The sequence below is a fragment of the Rhinolophus sinicus genome, linkage group LG10 (genome assembly GCF_036562045.2).
Source record: "Rhinolophus sinicus isolate RSC01 linkage group LG10, ASM3656204v1, whole genome shotgun sequence".
Lineage (NCBI taxonomy): Eukaryota > Metazoa > Chordata > Mammalia > Chiroptera > Rhinolophidae > Rhinolophus > Rhinolophus sinicus.
In genome coordinates, this window is record NC_133759.1 from 38,616,923 (window position 1) to 38,638,736 (window position 21,814).

A 21,814-nucleotide genomic window follows, 5' to 3' on the forward strand; every position below is an offset into this window, starting at 1 on the left:
AGAGGCTCTCCCACGGCTCTTTGAAGCAAGGCATGAACGAATGGCAGCGTCATGTGTCAGCAACAGTCAGGCTGAGCGTGGCCTCACCCTCCCAACAACAATGAAGCTCCCAGGATTTCTTGCCTGATAAAGACCCATCGGTCTGGAATGACCCTCGCCTGAACCCCATCTCATTTCTGCCTAGAAAATACCACCCGTCTTTCAAGACCCAACCACTTCTTCCAGGAAGCCTTTGCTGATTCTACTGGTGAGGATGGCACACTCCTCCTCCCCTGGGTTCTCACTAAACACAGAGCCCACACCCCACAGAGACATCTATTCCAGCCAGTGATATATCGGACCCCTCTTTTGTCCAAGTCTCTAGGGCAGAGATGGTGTCTCATTCATTTTGTCCCAGTGCCTGGCCCAGGGAGGCTTACACTGCCGTGTAGTACCAGGAAGAAAGGAACTACTGCTGGAGGCAGGCCCACAGAATGACCCTCCTGTGAGCGCCCGCCCCCCTCCATGGGTCAGTTTACACAATGAGGGGTCTACACACAGACGTGGGAGTGGACATGGAAAGGCGTAAGCAGTTGCTGATTTCCACCTCCTCTAATCCCAACTTGTTCATGAGCTATCCCACCGGCAGGTGTGGGCAGCCCGTCTAGCTTCACCCACAGGACCACTGGTTTGCAACCCTTTATTTTGCCCAAGGCTCAGTGTCAGAGCCAGAAAAGGCGCTTTCCTCGAGGGAGATTCCTACTGAGGATCGTCTAATAACATGGAATGAAGCCGAGCAGATTCCTGCCCTGCCCCCAATAGTGTTACAAGAAGGACTACCCTGGGAGTTTCGTTATCATCCTATTACTGTAAATGATGGCTTGACACCACCGTCAGCTTTGGTATTACCATATAATCATTTCTGTAAAAGCTCAGGATCATCATTAGCACACGGAGCAAATTACATGACTTGCCAGCAGGGATTTTACTACTGATAAACTAAAATGAAATTAAACTAAGAAAATAAAATGGTATGAATATTGCATTACAATGATCATACCTCCTCACAGGGCGAACAAGAAGGGCCAGAATCAGATAAGCCGCTGTCCCTTGAGGTTGCCTCACTTGCATTCAGTGACCAAGACAGTCGGCCAGAATCTCTGAGAGGCCGCTTAACCAGTAGCTGAGCCATTCCACCAAACGCAAGATGGAATTTCTCTTTGTTTCATTGAGCTACAGTTGACGTTTAACATCATATTGGTTTTACATGTGCAACATCACGATTTGATGTATGTACATACTGTGCAATGATCACCACAATAAGTTCAGTTAACATCCATCATCACACATGGTTACAATTCTTTCTCTTGTGATGAGAACTTTTAAGATCTACTCTCTTATCAACTTTCACATACACGACACGCTATTATTAACTAGAGTCCCCACGCTGTACATTACATCCCAGGACTTATTTATCTTAGACCTGGAAATGTGTACCTTTTGACATATATGATATACGAGTACATGTCAAATAGAACAAAACAATGCGTGAATATATACCACTGTATTGAGCCATAATCTCTCTGTAATCCATGTATTTCAACATCCCTTTCAGCCTGTCTGCAGGAGTCTGTGGCTACAGGAACAGATAATCGGTGCCAGTGTGTCCACGAACACGACTTACAGCATATTAGGACAGTTGCTAGCTGAGTAAATGGTGGTTTTCTTGCACCTTTTTTCTTTTTTCCTTCTTTCTTTCCTTCCTTGTTTTTCTTTCTTTCTTTTTTTCTTTCTTTTTAATGTTCTCTAGATTCATTTAGCACGTCTGTCACGAGACCTGGGTGCAAGGTGTGAGAACACAGTGATGAATTAAATACACACGGCCCTGCCCATGTATCTTATCGTCTAATGAGAGTGAGAGATAAAAATATAAACACGTAGATGACTGAAAATGATAAGAAATGCTAGGAAGGAAAGGGGTGTAGAGCTGGGAGGTATCAACTCTAAAAAGAGTGCAATGAATGGAATGTTGTATCCCTCAAAATTCCTAAATTGAAATCCTAATCCCATTGTGATGGGATTCTGAGATAGGGCCTTTGGGTGGTAATTCAGCCATGAGGGTGGGACCTTCATGAATGGGATTTGTGCCCTTATAAGAAGAGGTCAGAAAGCTAGCTCACTCCACCATGTGAGGATACAAGGAGAAATCAGCAGAAGAGGACCCTCACCAGAACCCAATTATGGTGGCACCCTGGTCTTAGATTTCTAGCTTCCGCAACTGTGAGAAATAAATTTTTGTTGTTTATAAGCCACCCAGCCTATGATACATTGTTACAGCAGCCCAAACCCACTAAGACAGAAGGTATCAGTGAAGGGATCCCCAAGAAGTGAATTTAAAGCTGTTTCCTTAAAAATGGCTGGGGGTGGGGGGGAGCCAACCATGTGACAAGCAGAGGAGAAAAGCATTACAGGTAGCAGGTACCAAGGCCCTGTGACAGGAAAGGGCTTAGCATGTTCAAGAAACCAGAACACAGCCAGCAGGGCTGGAGTGCAGGAAACGAGGAGAGAAGGGCAGGCAAATGGCCATGGCAAGACTTGTGGGCCATTACAGACACAGAAGCTATGTGCCCTAGGAAGCTGTTGAAGGATGTTTAACCAGGCAATATCACAACCCTATTTATATTTTGGTAGTATGACTTCTGATTCTGTGTGAGAAATGAGTTGGGGGGAGGGCAGCACAAGAAAAAGCAGGAAGACTATTAACACAAGCATGGTTACCTGGGCTGAGGAAACCAGTTCAAGGTGAAATCAACAGCCCTTTCTGACCACTAGGGTATGTATCGATGAGCAGGAGACAGGACTCAAGAATGAGGCCCAAGATTCTGGATTAAGCACTAGGTGGATGATGAATCCAGAAAGGGAAGAATGGACAAGTTTGGGGGAAATATCAGATTTCTGCCTTGGATGAGGGAAGACCTTGAGAGACAACTAAGTAGAATCAAATAGAGACAGTTGGGTATTGTATCAGTCTGATTCAGTAAGAAAACAGAAACCACACCAGTCCTTTTAACAGTGAGAACTGAATATGGGGGTTGGTTAAACAGATATTGGAGGACTGAGGACAGAAAAGGACCCTGGGATAACACAGAGGTGGCAACTTCAGGGAGCTGCTGTCACCACTAGGACTGGGGAGAATGAAGTGAAAGGGGTGCACAACCAGAGGCACAACCAGAGGCTCAGAACAGGAGCCTTGCTGAGCCGGGACCCAAATCTCTGAGCAGGGCTCACTGCCAGGCTGGCGCTGGTGGAGCTGAGGGAGTTCCAGGAGGCCAGTTGTAGGAGTGTGGGGAAAAGATGAAAACTGACAGCAACAACTAAACTGCCACCGCCCAGAAAGGACTGTTGCTACAGTGATGCCATCCAGAAGAGTGAGCAAGACGGAACGCAGCACTTTCCTTCTCCCCATCCCAGGCTTCCGCTGGCATCCCCTAGTAGCAGAGCCTAGCGGAGCCAGCTGGCAAAGGAATAGTGACATCTGCAGAGCCACAACCCTACACCACAGACCAAGTCCAGAAGGGCGGGTTTAGAACTGAGAGATGACAGCTTAATAATCAGCACAGTTACATAGGACTAGAACTCAAAGGATGGGCCTGGGCTGGGGACACAAACTCGGGACTCACCAGTGGGCATGACTCAGTGATCTTCTAGAATGCAATGGCATCGAGTGCCCTGAACTCAGCTAGGCTCTGCAGGGTAAACCAGAGAGACACGAAGCTAGTTCCTGTCTCTGGTGGCTTCTTAACCACAAGGGCACCTGGAAAGCAATTAAATTTTGAATACGTCACTTTGCCTCTGGAGGTATGGGTCCCAACTCCAGGTGAACATTGGAATCACCTCTGGAACTTTTAAAAAATTAGATGCCCAGGTCCCACCTATCAGATTATGCAGCACGGGGTAGGAGGTTGGCTAGACATTTGTATTTTCTAAAAGCCTCTGAGACATTCTGAGAAACAACCCTTTCTCAGACCAACAAGCGTTTGGGCCCCACAAGATGGCAGCCGAATTGTTGGAAGATGGTTCCTAATCCTAGGAGGACGAGAATTAGCTTTTGAAGAATGGGCAGAAATTGGATACGGTGCAGGTGAGAGGAAAAGCTGCCATGAGGACGGACGGCTTGCAAAAGAGCAGAGAGGCAGAAATGAATGGGAAACTGGGTACAATAGATATTCAAAAAATGCTCATTGATTTAAGTGGGCACCTACAGCTCTCAAAACAGGAAGAGGGAGACATGGTGAATGAGAAACAGGGTAAGTGGGGAAATGCTGATGTCATTTAAACTGTTATTTTAACAATTGTCCTGCTCCAAAATCAATAAGGGGTTATATGCAAGGAACAAAGAGATAATGAACCCCAAGGTGGTGGGATTCTCCTACACACAAGCATCCCTATTTCTGTGGACTGTCATGTCTTTCTGGTTAAAGCCCTCACCAGCGCCCAGCACCCACCACACACACACTGACACACAACACACACAGCACATTCACCACCTCTGAGTCACATTCTCCATTCCGAGGTCAGTGAAAAGTTCAAGAATCAATAGGATCAATAGGGATTTGCCTTGTAGCTTGAAGGACCAGAAGATCAAAGAGGTATGTTCTGAGAGAATACTTAACTATCTGCGACAGGAGATCAGATGGGAGGAAGGAAAGGGTTGACATGATGGAAGCAGGTGAGGGGAGGCACTGTGTCACTTCAGTGTCCAAATGATCTGGGAGGACATTTTCCTTTGACACCAAAGGGTTTCTTTGACAGCAAACAACCAGAAGAATCAGGTGGTATGAAATTCTCAGAAAAGCTAAAACATTCTAAGGTAAATAATTGACTGAATCTAAGAAAAAATGCAATTTGGGGAGAACCCAAGGGACACGCATTACTGCAAAACTGAACTGGGCCCAGAAGCTTGAATTTTTTATACCAAGTTGTAGAAGTTAGCAAGACAGGGTCCAAAACAGTTCTTCAGCTGCTGCAAATCTACGCATGACTTCATTTCCATTCCTTTAATTCCACTAGGAGCTACAATTTCTAAATTTTCCTTCAGGAAAAAAAAATTTAGCTCAGAAATAATGCTTTCTATATGAAACTGCAGCTGTTTCGGGGTTTATTTCTTTGATATTTTTTTTCCAAGAAAATCAGAATAAAGGGAGTCTTTCATCTTAATAAAGCCACACATGGAAATTTTCTCTCTAAGCACCAAAGCACACAATAGATTCACTCGATAAAAGTTGACCACGTGTTACACCAGCCTGGTCCTGGGTACATGCAACAAACCGAGCAGGCTCTGCCTGCCATGGGCTTCCCCACATGGAAAGATGGGAGAAAATCCAGCCCAACCCCTATGGAGGCTCTGTGTCCAGGCCAGGCTTCATGGAATGAGTGAAACATCCCTGGGGTCATGAAAATGGAAGGGAATTAAGACAGCGGAGAAGTGAGAAGTAGGCTTCCCAGGGGAACAGCATGAGTGAAGGTGTAGAGGCCGGACTAGAATTCTCAGCCCCACCCTCATTCTTCAGAGAGGGGAGGGAGGCTGGGAATGGAGTTAATAATTGACCATACCTATGTGAGGAAGCCGCCATAAAAATCCCCATAGAATGGGGTTCAAGGAGCTTCCAGGTTAGTAAACACATCCACGTGCCAGGACGGTGACACAGCCCAACTCCATGGGGACACGAGATCCTACTCTCGGGACCCTCCTACACCTCGCCCTATGTTTCACTTTATCTGGCTGTTCATCTGTATCCTTTACATCCTTTAATAAACTGGTACACGTGGTTCCCTGAGCTCTGTGAGCTATTCTAGCAAATAACCAAACCCAAGGAAGAGTTGTAGGAACTCAGCCGGAAGGTGAGAATACAGGTGACCACCTGCGACCTGTGACTGAGGTCTGAAGTGGGGGCGGTCATGTGGGGCTGAGCCCGTACGTTGTGAGATCTGACGCCAGCTCCAGGTAGCTAGTGTCAGAAGTGAAGTGAATTATAAACACCCTGCTGGAGCCGTTGTTGTGGAGAGTTGCTTGGTGTGGGAACCCCCTCTCCACATTTGGTGACCAGGAGTGAAGTGTGGCCACAGTGTGAGAGCAAAGGAGAAATACACAGAAGTGTGTTTTTCCTCTTCAATCAGCGATAAGCACGGGTGAATTTGTGGCCACAGTGTAGAGGGTGAATGAAAAACAAGTTTTGAGTTTATCCTGTGACTAACGAGGAGCATATATAGGTTGTCGAGCTGGAAATGAGTAATAACAGTAATTATAATAGAAATAGCTACCACTAACAACCATGTTCCAGCTCTCTACCAAGCATTTTACATGTATTGGCTCATTAAATTCTCACAAAAACCCTGCGAGGTGGGCACTCTCATTATCTCCATTTCACTGATGAGGAAACTGAGGCACAGAGAGGTTGCGATAAAACACAGCCTGTGCCCTTGCAGGCTGTGATAGGTGAGGGTGCTCATGCCTTCACACTGCGCCCTGCCTCATGGAGAGCCGGTCTGAGATGGAAGCTGAAGGGCAGGAGAAATGGAGGTGAGAGGTAGAGGGGACCTGGCCTTGTGCCAGGGCCTGGACCAGGATTCACCCCTCTCCTTTCAAATCCTCCTTTGTGGCTTAAGCTACTTGGAGGAGGGGCTGTGTCACTTAGAGTATGCTTTCCTTTCCCCTTTTATTATTTTCAGATTGGGCACCTTCCTCCGCTGGGAAACTGTGCCTCCCTCAGCAGCACTTTACTAAGTGGTGACGAAGTGCCAGGTACTGTGCTGATGCAGGGACACGGGGATGAGGGAGACACTGGCCCCCCCTCAGGAGCAGAACCCTGTGCAAAGGGCCACGCGTGCAGGGCAGGGCAGGTCACAGTGGGAGCAGGAGGGCCCAGGATGCCCTGGGGACTCAAGGAAGGCTCTCAGAGGAGGCAACGCCCGAGTGACGGTGGGGAGGGTGAAAGAGGCAGACAGAGACATTGGAAGAGGGACGTACACTATGTCTTCACCTAGGCCCAGAGACCCACCGAGATCCTGTGACAAGGTCCAGACGGACGCTTCCCCTGCATTGTTGCCTCATGTCAGTCGAGGTTTTGGGTGCCCATGCCCCACAAGAAACAGTGACAGAAGGGCCCCGGATGTCCAAGTGTCAGATATTCAGTGTCCCTAGCTAGGGCTGGTTTCCCAGTTTAAAAGACGCTGCAGGTCTTGTGTGGGCAAAAGTGAGTGGCTAGGTTATGTTTTATCAAAGTGACAGTCAACTTCTTTTGGGACCAGCCCAGTCCCTCTGAGGGTTTAGAGGTGAGAATCCACCTGTCAGGTTGCAGGGACCTCACCTCACGCCTTGCCTGTGAAGACTGGATTTCCTCAATCGAATGTTCCAAACTATGAAAATTGGGTCTTCCCTCCCAGCTCTCCAGAATAGCCGGGAAGGGAGGACGAAATCCCTGACACATCTGCAAGCATTTCCAAGAGGACACCTTGTTTGAGCAATTGTCACCCTCCCAGGGAGATGCCCCAGGCAGAGTACCAGGCTCAAGACTCCCAGATGTAGGCCTGTGTCCCGTCTCTGCCACTCTGTCTCTGTAGGACACCGGCGAGGGGTTTACACTCTGGGCCTCGGGACTTAACTCGGCAAAAGGGATAGGAACACCCACTTGGAAGAATAGTCACGAAGACGGCAGGGATATAGGATAAGCGTAGTGCCTGGCCTGTGGCAGGTGCTCAGTGACTGAGATTTGTTGCTGCAATTGCAAGGATAATCCACCCAACTGCCATCCTTCCATTCAGCCAAGTCTTGATACAACCTACCTCTTTTTAAGGACTCTCTTTAAGAATCTGAAAAGTAACAGACCCTGGCAAAAAAAAAAAAAAAGCACATACACACTAGATTTTGCATAGGATTTCAGTGGAGTCATGAAACCCCTAGTCCCACCTCTCTGCCCCGCCTTGCGGGAATCCAGGGGCTCCAAGTTCAGAGGCCTTGCATTCAGAAGGACTTGACTATGCCTGAACTAATTTATTTTGCACTGAGATGGGAGTGAGGTGGCCTCTTTATACCTTTTCCCAGGCCAGTCTTGGGAGGCTGGTCACCATACCACCATGAATGGCTCACAGAGGCCCAGTGATTGGGCCAGAGAGCAACTGAGCTCCAGGAATCATTGCGAACACCAAACACTGTGTGCAGCCATAGAAACTAGCAGCACCCATCCCATGCATGAGCTTGCATTTTTCAAATATGAGAAACTGCTATGGCAACAAACACAAAATAGTTACAAAAAGCACAAGCACCAACCTGTGGAGGTACCAGAAATATTTTGACATTTAGGGAGACCCTCAAACTTGACAAGGTCAGAAATCCCTGCTGTGGTCTAGCTGCCCTCCCCTGGCCCGCAGTCCAATGTAGGTATCCATGACAGGGCGTTGCCTAGGCAATGCCTGAACAGTTGGCCTCCTGTGGCAACTAATATAATTAAAGTGGAAACCTTTTAGAGCATAGTTTAAACAGAATAGAATCATGCCACATCCAAGAGCCCCTTTTTTAGCTCCTGCAAATAAATCCCATCTCCAGGGTCTACGGGTCACAGACTCTGCTCATAGCCACTTTGCCAGTTCTCCACACCTCGACTCTCGTACACAAAGAGAAAGGTTTAGGTTGGTTTGTTCATTTGTCTCAGTTTCTTTTTTCTTTTATCTTGCTCTCTTAAAGTCACAGAAACTAAAGTTAGAGAAAAAGATGAAATAGTTTTGCCTGCTGTTCAGATTTAGAGAGCCAATGTTTCAATTTGCTCCCAAACTGCAACTGAATCAAAATAGCAGGTTTAAACTGTCTTCAATCTACTAGCTGTTAGCCAGTGAAAACATGAAGAAATGTAACAATAGTAACAAGCTGAGATAGATGTCTTACAGCAAGAGAGCGAATCAATGAACCTTTTTACACAGCTGATTCCAAGCCTATGCTCCTTCCATCCCTTCCCTTGCCCTTACTTAATCTTCCAAGGGCTTTTGTCTTGAAATAAAGGTGAACAAATCTGTCACTCCCTTTCTCCATCTCTTCCCTTATAAATGATCACCTATGTTACACCTGCAATTCAGGAAGCTTCCACCAGGGGGTGGTACTCCATTACTGCAGATTCAGCAACATCTGTATACATCAAACCCAAAACACCAACATTTGTTCTATTGGCCTCCAGGTAATGGAATTATGGGAAAATCTTTTTTCTGCATCTTTATCCTTTTCTTCTACTTTCAAAAGAATCTATTTCTTTGATAATCAGAAAAAAAAAATTTGTAAATGTTTTAAAGTTATTACATTAAAATAGTATTACATAAATAATAAAACAAATAACATAAATAAAACAAATTACATAAATAATAAAACAATAATAGTATTACATAAATAAAAACAAAATGGATGCTGGAATATTACCTTTCATTACCATTAAGTGTAAGGCTATATGTTGCATGGTGCACAAGAGGAAATAAGGGACTCTGGATATAATCATGATCTATAGTTTGTCACTATAGATCATTAAGTGGCTGTTTATTGTTCAAATGATCATCCTTGTCACCCTTGCATTTGGCATGTTAGTTTGGCTCAAAAGAAAGACCAAATGCAGCTGCTGCAAAGAATCTGAATCCCAAGGACTCCAGTGACTGGTCTCTCCTTTGGTCTTCAGACGTTCAATCTGTCACTATTGGTCAGTGTGTGTACAACAAAATTTAGAGAAAGGAAAGAGCACAACTGAGATGTTTTTCTTGCCTTTTTCTTCCCAACTCTTCTCAGATTTACCATTGGGACTTGGGATTTTCTATCTTCACCACAGAATTGCCAGTCTCAAAACAAAAAAGAGTACTAATAGCTCTTGCAATAGTAGTTGTAAAGAAATGTTGTATGAAACTATTATATTGGCAGAAAATTATGAGGGCAGAGCCTGACCAAAGTAGCCCGCCATGTCAGGACAAGGAGAAATGGGACAGAGCTGGGCAGGATACACTGCCACCATTTAATAGAGATTCCCATGTATTGAGTGGACACCGAAGTTTGTGGGTTTGAGTCATGCTCATGGAATCTTACTCAAAAGTAGTGTCTGCCAGGTGGGGAAATCCATCCGTAAGAGGCTGTGGGCGTCCCTTTGGGGGCAAAAGTCGAGGAAGCAGGAGCCAGGAGCAGATGCGGAAGGGCAGCAAGGAAGAGTGAAAAAGTCACCATGTCCTCCTTTCCCACTGTGGGTTCCTAAGCTTGGGTCATTCTAAACTGGAAGGAGGAGAGGAGTGAAATGTGAGATTAGAGTTTTTATTTAGATTTGACTAGACCCTTTAAAATGTGAAAACAGGGTTCTTGTGACTGATAAATGATCAGCATGCTATGAAATCATCTACAGGCAACATTATGGGGAGAGAAGGGGATCTGACAGAACATATTGGAAGACAATGATGGGATTAAACCATTCAATAAAGTGGTTACACCATTAGGTAAATTATATATAATTACTATATATGTAATATATATTTAGCATGTGAGATGTTTATACTTTGATTTCTGAGAAACAGATGGCCAGGCTTGGGTCTGGGACAGGGCTGCCTGTGGGGCAGGAGCTCCCGCAGCGGATGCAACTGCAGCCTTCTCCTCTCCTTAGGTCCCTCGGCCCTCACAATATGGCTCCCTCCTCAGCAAATTTCCCTTCAAACGTTCAGCCTGTGGCAATGAGATATTTTTATAGCTTTTTATTTAACACTCCCCTGAGAATTATTGTTTGCTTTTACTGGGTATTACCAAGAAATAAGGCAGCAAAATCACATTTTAATTTTTCAAGCAATGTGGTTCTTCTTCTTTTAGATAATGGAGGAATCGGAACCAGTAGGGCAGAGGACTGCACCCTGGAGTGAGACAACGGGTTCTCGGCTGGTCAGTGGCCTAGACTCCCCACGTGACTTAAAGCAAGGCCCTTGCGCTCTCTGGACTTCATTTTCCTCTCATGTAGACCCTCTGCAAGATATGCCCGCAAACATCCTACGTGCCAGGATGTCTTTTGTTGTGGAAAAACCCTGAGCTACTTTGGTCATCAGAACACGTGTGTTCTAGTCCTTCTTAGTCCACCAAGGAGCACATTGAACTCAAGCAAAGAATTTAGTGTCATTGAGCATCCGTTTCCATATCTTTAAAATAAGATCTGCTTTACCAACCTCCCAGGTATTACTGTTGATTTTATGTTTTGGTTATCTAGTGCTGCCTACCACCACAAAACACAGTGGCTAAAAACTACCATCGATTTTGCTCATGATTATGTGGGTCAAAGATGTGGTGAAAAGACCTAGCTGGGCGGTTCATCTTTGCCTTATGTGGTATCGCATGGGGCCTCTGGGGCTGGAGGACTCAGTTCCACAATGCTTCCTCACTCACATATCTGGCACAATAACACGTCTCAATATCTGTCTCTGTCTCTGTCTCTGTCTCTGTCTCTCTCTCTCTCTCTCTCTCTCTCTCTCTCTCTCTCTCTCACCCCCACTCCCACCCCCACCTCCACATGGTATCTCATCCCAGAGCTTAAACGTGACAGGCAGGAAGCAGATGCTTCCAGTCAACTGAGAGCTACTCCCAGAACTGGCACGGCATAACTTCCGCTGGATTTAGCCTATTGGTCAAAGTAGTGAAAGTCCAGCCTAGATCCATGGGCTGAGAAATCATCTTCATCTCTGAATGAAGGAATGGCAAGTTCACATTGCAGAAGAGCACACGGGGTGGTCGATATTGAAAACTAGACTCTCACATATTGTTTTTGTTGATATTCTGGGCAAAAATTGTGATAGATGTAGAAAGTCTTTGAAACATTAAATCTCCATGCATCGATCAAGTGCCATTATGATCCTTATTTCAGTTTTCCATTTTTAATCTACTTTGGTTAGTGTGACTTTGAGGTAAGAAATGGCTCCATTCCACATCCAGCGACAGTGGTCTCCAAAGCATTATCTGTCCCTTAGATCGACTTCAGTTAGAGACCCAGGGAATTCCTTCCAGAGGAGGACATAGATATTCCTTGGTTGAACAGAGACTTGATGTATCAGTCATGGCATGCCAGATTATGATCTAGTAACTGACAACCACAAAATCAATGGCTTAAGAAAAGTGGAACTCTCTCTCACTGTATGCCTATCCCAGGCTGGCTGGAGCTTTGCTGCCCTGATAACCGACCTGTCAGAGTGTGTGCCATCTGCAGCCTTGCTGGGCACTGCAGCAAAGGCAGGGGCATGTTTCCACCCAGAAGTGAGGCCCACTGCCTCCACTCACATTACACTGATCAACGCAAGTCACATGGCCACCCGTGACCTCAAAGGGCCAGGTGCACGCAACCTTTCTATGCCTCAGAAGGAGGAGAACCAGAAATCCTGGAGAACTGCATTCCTCCAGAGGACACTTGGACTTTTTCAGGATTCCGCTCAAGGACATTTTCAGAGCCCCTTCTCAATGCACAAGCACCTGTTTGAAGACGCAGAGAGAAAATGCATGCTGTTGTCCTATATTCTCCTGCTCTAATAGGCTGTATTTTTTTCCCAAGCTTTTCTTTGCTGTTTCTTGTAAGACATTTCCCAGGGGAGTGACAGTGATTGAAATCCTGACCTTGCCTGGAGATTCACGGAGAATGAAATGTTCCCTTGGGGGAGTTCACAGGAGTATCCATCTGCTAGCTCCATAGGACACATGGAGACGCCCCATGTGACCCATGTTAGTGAGTCTCCACCCAGAGTTTCATGTTCTTGCCTTAGACTGCAGTGTGTTAACAGAGACAGAAGAGCAGGGTGGGGAAAGCAGTGCAGTAGGAATCACATTACCTGGGTTCAAAACCACCCCTTCCTAGCATGTGACTGTGAACCACTGATTCAACTTCTCTGAGCCTCAGTTTTCTCAGCTGCAAAGGGACAATAGTAATAATACCTTTTGGAGCTGTTGTGAGAATCAAATGAGAGAACATATATAGAACACTTAGTTCAGTGCCTGGAACTTTTTAAATTGTTATTCTTGCTATTCTTGGTGTTGTCATTTAGCCTGGCTCTGCAAGCCTGTGACCGGTATTGAACCTGGGCAGAAACTGAGGCCCATATTCACATAGCCAGGCCCTTGATGCTCACGTAGAAGAGTAAAGCCATTAACTACTGTGAGGATGAAATGAAAAAAAGATGTGAAAAGCAGCAGTCCCTTACAGTTAATTATTATGGGATGCAATAGTTTTGTTCATGGAACAAGGGGGTAGTTATCCTTCTTCCCCCAAAATATCTCTCCTACCATCCTTCCAAGATGCCTGATATTTTCTCATTAGAAATTCATTCATTTGGCTTAACCATTGCCTTGTCTAAGTGTCTCATAAACATTCATTGGGTAAATGAGGGACAGAGAGAAAGGGCTTCACAGGCATAACCTATACCCTGGTGAAAAGGACTAAAAAGTTCTCCTGCCTAGTAATTTCAGACAAGAATAACTAAAATTCCACCTTGTGTGATGACACTAAAAATTCTTATTGAAATGCTTTTTTTATCTGTATTGCTGAAACGGTTTCTGAAGCAGTATTCTTGTCTCCAATCAGCCTCCTCTAACCCAGCCTCTAAATTACTGCTGGGGTAATCGTCCTACCAAGAGATGTGATCGTGTCACGCAGTGGGTCTAGTATCATTTGCTCCAAGATGGATATCGGTTCCTGGCGTGGCATGGACGTCCCCATCATAACAGCCTGGACTCCCTCTTGAGCCTTATCTTTTTCTGCTGCCTCCAGCTCCCTCATCGACAACCAACACTCTAACTCACATGCACAAATTAGCTATGCAGGATGTATCATGTTCTTTCTTTACCTATGACCTTTCCAGGAGTTGTCCCCTTTGTCTCCATCACATTTAATGGAAATTATAGTCTAAGGAGAACTCTCCTCCATCAGCATTATCATGTGATTCCTGTGCAACCAATGATTACAATACTCATTCCTTTTAGACATAAACATGGGCATGTGACTCAGGCTCAGCCAACCAGAGAAGGGCTTGACTTTGGAAATAAGACTGGTCCAGGTATGACCAAGCGATCAAAATAAGGCAAATCAGAGCCATCCCTTGGTTAGGAAGAAGGGGAGAGAGAGGGAGAGAGAGAGAGAGAGAGAGAGAGAGAGAGAATAGGAATGAATATAAATGAATGATAGACCTTATTTTCATCCCTGGATCCAGTGTGGTAAATTTAAAATATACCCAAATGCAGCCACTATGGAAAACAGTATGGAGGTATCTCAAAAATCTGAAAATGGAACTACCTTATGATCCGCAATTCCACTCCTACGCACCTATCTGGAGAAATCCAAAACTCTAATGCAAACAACTTATGCACCCATATGTTTATTGCAACACTCTACACAATAGCCAAGACATGCAAACAGCCGAAATGCCCATCAGTAGACGACTGGATTAAGAAACTGTGGTACATTTATACAATGGAGTATTACGTAGCCATAAAGAAGAAAGAAATCTTACCATTTGCAACAACATGGATGGACCTAGAGAACATTATGTTAAATGAAATAAGTCAGACAGAGAAAGACAAATACCATATGATCTCACTTATATGCAGAATCTAAAGAAAAGAATAAATGAATGAACTAACCAGAAACAGTCTCAGAGACATAGAGGAAAAACTGAGAGTTGCTAGATGGGAGGGGGTTGGGGATAAGGGGACAAGTGAGGGGATTAGAAAGCACAGTCGGTAACCACAAGATTGCCATGGGGATACAAAAGTCAACTTGGGAAATGTAATCAATAATGTTGTAAAGATTTGTAGGGTATCCAATGGACACTTGTCTCATTAGGGAGACCACCTCAGGGAAGATGTAGGTGCCTGATCACTGCTCTGTACACCTGAAGCTGAAGCTGAATAATAATGACTGTCAACTACAATTTTATATACAAATATATATTATATATATATATATATAGTTACAAGAAGCAGAGTACAGCATTAGGAATAAAATATATCCAAAAATTATCTGATACTCCTCCCTTCAACAGGTGGAGTCTAATTCACCTCTCCTTATGTGCAGGCTGGATTTAGTGACTGGCTTCTAATGAATAGAATGAGGTCCACATTACAGAGCATGACTTTGGAGGGTAGGTAAGGTATTCTGGCTTCTGTCTTGCTCTCCTTTGGATCACTTGCTCTGGGAGAAGCTAGCCTCCACCTCAGAGGACATTCAGGCAGCCCTAAAGAAATGCCCGTGTGGTGAGACACCAAGGCCACCTGCCAACAGCCAGAGAGGACTGAAGGCCCTTGCCCATGGCCACGTGCGTGAGCCACCTTGGAAGTAAACTTTTCAGCTCTAGTCAAGCCTTCAGATGCCCCAGCTAACAACTTGTCTGCAACCTCATGAGAGACCTGAGCCAGAACCACCCACCTAAGCCACTACCAATATCCTGACGCTCCGAAATTGAGCTAACGTTTGTTGTTTTAAGTCACGAAGTGTTGGGGTAACGTGTTTCTCAATATTAGGTAACTAACACATGAAGTACTCCAGGTCCACTCTTGGATATCCCATATTTCTTCTGTAGCTGAGTTGGGATTCTAGCTTTCACACCCGAAATTCCCATAATTAGAATATCACCTTTCCCATGCTCTCCCAATTTCTTCAGCTAAATCCCTTTTATCGTTCAGATTCTCACTGGGTATCACCTCCTCTGGGAAACCTTATGTGTCCCCTTCTCCATGCTCCATCCCTCCAAGCAGGGGGCGGGTCGCTTCTCTGAGTCCCCCTTCCTTCCTCTAAGTGCCATTGTCATTTTCTGGGTCTCCCCAACTAGACTCTAGGCTCCTGAGGGCAGTGGCCATGTTTTCCCAACACTGACCACTGTATCCCCACTACCAAGAAGAGTTTTTACACAGCAGTACTCTGTCAATGTAGGAGACACGATCAGTGCCCCATTCAGGTCCCTTTTGCTGCCAGGGATGGTGGACAATGTGTGCCGGACTATCCAGGACTTGCCAGGTTTTAGCACCAGAAGTCCTGCATCCCAGGAACTCCTCAGACCTGGGAAAATCAAGGTCACGTTACAGCGACTTCAGTCACTATGGGCAAACCGAGGACGGTGCAGGTCACCAGCGCCTTTCTCCTGCAGCCAGTGCTGGCCCCAACAGCTGACACGTGACCATCTGCAGAGAATGGCCTTTGGCTGCCTCACCCAGAGACACTGGGAGGTTACACCACCACCCTCAGGGGGGCAGTGACTGGCTGATACAGGCGTATAAGAGCATAGCCCCTTGTCTCAAGGTGGGGCAACCCATTTATGCTCCAGAGCCCCCTAGGAGGTTCAGGCTGAGGCTACACTTGAGACCCCATCATTGTTCAGCCCTTTCCCCTGCTTATCCAGCTTCCCCACCTTCCTTATGTGATTCTCCTGAGAGCACCTTTCAATACATCACATGTACCCGTCAGGCTCTGCTTCACGGAAACCCCAACTAAGGCGGTAAATCATTTCTGAATGAATGAATGAAAAGAAGCTTAGTCACTTAACGTCTCTGAGCCTCAGATTCCTGACCTGTAAGCAGGGATAATAATACTCACCTTACGGAGTTGCATGAGAATTCAAGGAAGGGGTGTTTGCACACTGGCAGGAACTGTGCCTGCCCCCATGAGGGCTTGTTTCATCACAACTCTCAACTCCCCAGCCTAAAGGTCTGACTGTGGAGAATTAGGTTGTTCCTGAGTGGAAGGGAGGCCCCATCAGTGTGGAAAGCTAGGCAGGTAGACAGGGAGTGACTGGCAAGCCATCTGATAGCCGGTTTGGGTAGAAAGCTGAAGCACATTAGTTTCTTAAAGATAAAGCAGGCATGCAGAGAACTCACTAGCAGGAAAATGTAAGTTCCTATCTTGGGGAGAGGAGATGCCCAGGCTTTTGCCACTTTAAACTTCTCCATGATGGTTTCCCCTGTTGAAGAGGCCCGGAATGTGCAGAGGACCCTGGTGACAGGAGCAGGCATGTGCAAAGGCAGGGGACAGAGCCTCAGCAAAGTCAGACAGCAGCACCGGCCCCCACACACTGCCCCACAGGCACCTGCCCCCCAATCTACCTCCCTGGGAAATTCAGGGTTCCAGGGAGAATAAGTTGTGCTCAAATGTTGAAAGTTTAGCTGGAAAGAACCTTGACCTTGCTCTAGAACCGCAAGACTCTGAGAGGATAGACAGCAAGCCCTGGTTATGACCCTTTAGGGGAAATTGGCCCCTCCCCACCACCCAAATGTTTGTGGCAGTCTCTGATGCCAAAGGACAGCTCTCAGGATGGGAGTGGGGCGGCAGGGAGAACTAATCGCAGAAAAATGTTCCAAGTCTCAGCTTAAAGAGACCTGGCTTCAGAATCAGGCAGGCATGGACACAAAGCCTGTCTCTATTCTCATTGGCTCTGTGGCATTGGGTGAAGTCCCATCTCCACATCTCTGAGCCTCCATTTACTCATCTATAAAATGGGTGTAATCAGCTGTGCTTCACAGGGCTGTGGGAAAGATGAGCAAACACCACAGATGTAGAGTGCTGGGCTCACCAGAGGCAGTTATCATGCAGAAGTTACAGTCTCCTTGGGCCTGAGAACTGAGCAAGGATGCTCAGGCTGCATTCTGGACCCAGAGTCCAGCTTCAGAATCCCTTAGCTGTCCTCTCTGCCCATCCTCTTCCCTCACCCACATGGCCAAGGCTTCAGGCTATGCTGGACCCTAACTCCAATAAAACTCTGGGTAAGATGGACCTTGTATTCTAAAAGGGGGACTCCAGGTAACTTAATATCTAACCCAAAGAAATAAATCAGTCATGATGGAATTTCCACACAATAGTAAATGTTGGAACTTGATGGTTCCCATTATCTATTACTGCTTAACAAACCAATGCAAAACAGTGCTTAAAACAAAACCATATATATATATTAGATGTGTAATATGATAACTATCTTGGGTCTATGGGTTAACTGAATGCCTCTCACTTGGGGCCTCCCATGCCATGGCTGGGGTTGGAGCCATCTGAAGACTTGATTGGGCTGGATATCCAAGATTGCTCACTCACGTGGATGGCAGTTGATACTGGCAGTTACCTGGGAGCTCAGCTGAGGCTGTCCACCAGAGCAACAACACGTGCCTTCTCCGTATAATGATGGCAGCTGAGTTGTGAGAGGCTGCGCCCCAAGAGCAAGGCTTCCAGGAGGCCCAGGGGAAGCTACAAGGCTTCAGCTCTGGTAACCCAGCCTTGGAAATCATACAGTATCACTTCCACTGCAGTCTGCTGATCAAGAGCTAGTCACAGCCAACCCAGATGCAAGAAGTGGACGTCAAGAGGCCCGGGCCACTGGTTGCCATCTTTGGAGACCAATTACTACAGAAATAAATGTTAATTAAGGATGAGAAGGAGAAGATGAGCATTTATCAAGTGCCTGCTCTGTGCCAGGCTTTCCAAAAACATCACCCTGTATATGTAGTCCTCACAGCAACCCCAGAGAAGTGTTCTTGCCCCCCATTTTTAAAGAAAAGACAACTGAGGTTCCGAGAGATCACATGTTTAACCAAGGTCATGAAACCTCCGAGTGGCCAGGCCAGATGTGAACTCAGGTCTGTGGGCTTCCGAGCCTGTGGCCATCCTCAGATCAGCCTGGATATGAGGATTCCCCAGGCAACCATTTCCTGGTTGTTCTGCCTCAAGAAACTGAGGACTTCACATGCTGATAATTACCTTCTCCTTTCCACTTGGACAAGTTGCCCTTTCATTGGAAAGGGAAATGACTTCTGGCTCCATCCAGTAAGTCCCCAGCCTCCTGCTCTGCCCACGGAGACAGAGAGGCCCATCCATCACTGGGGCCTGGCTCACCTCCCCCCTTACGGCCGTATTAGCTCAGACCCCAGGTTCTGCCAGGAGCAGCGGCAGCTTTACTCCAGGTCCTTCCCTCCTCCCCAACTTCCCTCCTCCCCCTGCCACGCTGAGCCCCCATTTCTCTGTGGATCTCCCAGCCTGTTTTGCTGACTGGCTTTGCTAAGGTTCCCTGCCTTTTATAGACATGAGCCAGAGCAGGGTCATTAAGCCTAAATCTTTTCAAATCCCAGAGATTCATAGTCCAATCTAATGTCTGTGGTGGGTGAGGGGCGAAGCACACGTTATCTAGCACCACAGATACAGAGCCTATAAGTGGGAGTTTGAGGCCACCCTGGGAGGACTGGGACCCCAGAAGCTGATGACCAGGACACGCCACAACTCCTTGCTGAGGGTTCCTGTGTAACCGGCTGTGAGTCAGGGCCTGTGGGGGGCGCAAGCACAGAGTGATAAGCCCTGCCTCCAAGAGCCCTGGCACATACGCAGCTGTTGACAAATGCATGGAGTATGCAGGAGAGGATGCGCCTTGTATAGCTCCACAGCAGGTGTCACGTGAGTACACGCAACACCCTCAAAGACAGTATGACAGGGAACAAACCAATTCCGTTCATCACACTGAGCACCTATTGTATGCCTCCACCATTAGAATGACCAGGTCCTGACAAGTGGCCCTGAATCGACTTACCCACTTAACATCTAGAGTGGAGAAAAGACTGTGGTGGCCTGAAGCTGAGGAAGCAGGCTCTGTCCAGGTGAGCTCACATGTGGGCCTCAGGCAGACAGAGGGAGCCCACTTGCCCTTGGACACAGGCTGTGACAGGGGAAGCATGCCTGCAGGCCCTGAGATGACCCTCTGCCCCTAGGAATAGGGCCCCACTGACCCGGCTGCTAAATTAATCACATTCGAAGAGGAAATCAAAGCTGACGGACAGCAGGATGGAAATGTCCCCCAGCCCTCAGCTCTTCCCTAATAAACAAAGGCTGAGATGAGAGGTCAGGGCCAGAAACTTTCCCCAAGTCCACAACACAGAAGTCACAGCCAAACCAGGAACAGAAATGCCAAGGACTGCTCACAAAGGCCGCCAGCCCTCCGGGGGTCCCGACCGCGGAGCATGTGCCCGGTCTGCACGGTCAGCCTGCGGGATTAAGGTCATCCGCATCCCGAAGCGCTGTGCTTCTCCTTTGGTATAAATCCATGTCCCCAGGGTCCATGGGGAAGGCCCCCGGGAACAGGAAGGAAGCACATCCTCCACGGGCTCATTTGCAATCCTGGTCCCAGGAAACTCTGTTTGCCCCCAGATTAGGGCACTGACGCTCCTGCTTTCTGCCCAGGAGGGCAGGGGCCCGGGAAAGTAAAATCCCCTCTTCCCAGCATCTTTCTTCCAAGAGTACAGAGCACCTGCCTAACTATTGCAGCACCTGTGCTCACTTTACCCCGATTTTGTGCTAAAATTAAGCTGTTCTACCTCACTTCCCTCATCTCTTTAGGGAGGGCTTGAACTAAATAAAGGTTCCTCCCAGATCTTACGTCCATGATTTTTATGTCAGAGTGATGGAGTGATGTTAAAATGGATTCACCCACAGAGAATTACCTATAATTTTTTGTTTTCATTACCGTTATTCTCCGCTGCTTTCAACCCCAGGAGTCATATGCTTTCACAGGTATGTTTCAATCCTCGTTCTGCCACTGTGTCACCTTGGGCAAGTTACTTAACAGCTCTGAGGCTCTGTCTCCTCATATGAAAATGGGGTTGAAGTTAGCTGACTCACAATGTCATGACAAAGATCAAATGAGATAATGTCTGCAAAGCACCTAGCTCAGAACGGACTCAGGAGATGCTCAGCAAATGTTAATTCTTTTCTGGCTCCTCCAACACATTCCCTGCTCAGAAAGAAATCCCTGCAGGACCGTTCTCGACCCACCCACCCCAGCCCCTTTGCTACATGTGTAAGGTTTCTTCTCTCCATCCTATCCACATCCTGCCATGGCAGGTGGTGGTGGCCTGAGCTGGCTCTCACCAGCTTGTGAGAGCTGACTGTGCTCCTTTCTCCCCAACTCCACATTCAATGACTTCATTCTGATAGTCTGATATCGGCCATAGTCGTCTTTACACTACAGTAATCAGCAACGCTCTAAACCAAAGCTTTCATCCCCACAGGCCAGTTTACCAGCACAGCCCTGCTGGCAGGCTACCCTTCCCCGCCATCCTATCTACTCCCCACCCCAGGCCTGCCCAGGGCCCACAGACAGAGTCAGGAGGCTGGGCATTCTGGGGAATGTTGGCCGTAAAGCACAACTTCCCCCAACACTAGAGTTTTTTCAACTGGTTACATGGAACCAGTCAGAGGCCCACCGATAGCCAGCTGTCATTGATTTTCTAACAAGAGGAAAAACCAGCGAAAAGAATAGGTACTCAGAGGCCAGTCGACCTCTTATTGGATCAGATGAACCCAACTGAAAAACAACTGCTGAAAAGCTTCTGGCTAGGACGAGATAATAGAGGATGATTCTGAAATAAGACCACTTTGTTGTTGAAATGTACAAAGTTGACCATTCTTTTCTCTCCATGAAGTGAAAAGAAAAGAAAATTTTCTGAAGAAAATTTTAAAACATAAATTATATGTAAGGACATGGCAAAAAAAAATAAAGGCCACAGATTGCTTATAATAATATGCACACTTATGTGATCTTTGCGGATCACCAAGCCCTGTTTTAATCACTTCACAGATGTTAACTTATTAAATCCTCACAATAAGTGTGTGAGATATACATTAACATTATCCCCATTTTGTAGATGAGGAAACTGAGGCAAAGAGAGAAACTCTGTGAAGTCGAGATCTGCGACCTTTGACAAGGTAGCTCCTGACAGACATTTGCTGAGGCATTTGCTCAGGCAGGTGGAGATGGGATGAAAAGGGGGCCCTGGCATGTCCATACCGTC

General features: G+C 46.6%; 1 long non-coding RNA gene across 1 annotated transcript in view; it reads right to left on the minus strand.

Moving 5' to 3' along the window:
• The window catches only part of LOC141567216 (uncharacterized), a 163,278-nt gene that overhangs the window by 98,342 nt on the left and 43,122 nt on the right, over positions 1 to 21,814 (minus strand). The gene's annotated exons all lie outside the window — the stretch shown is intronic.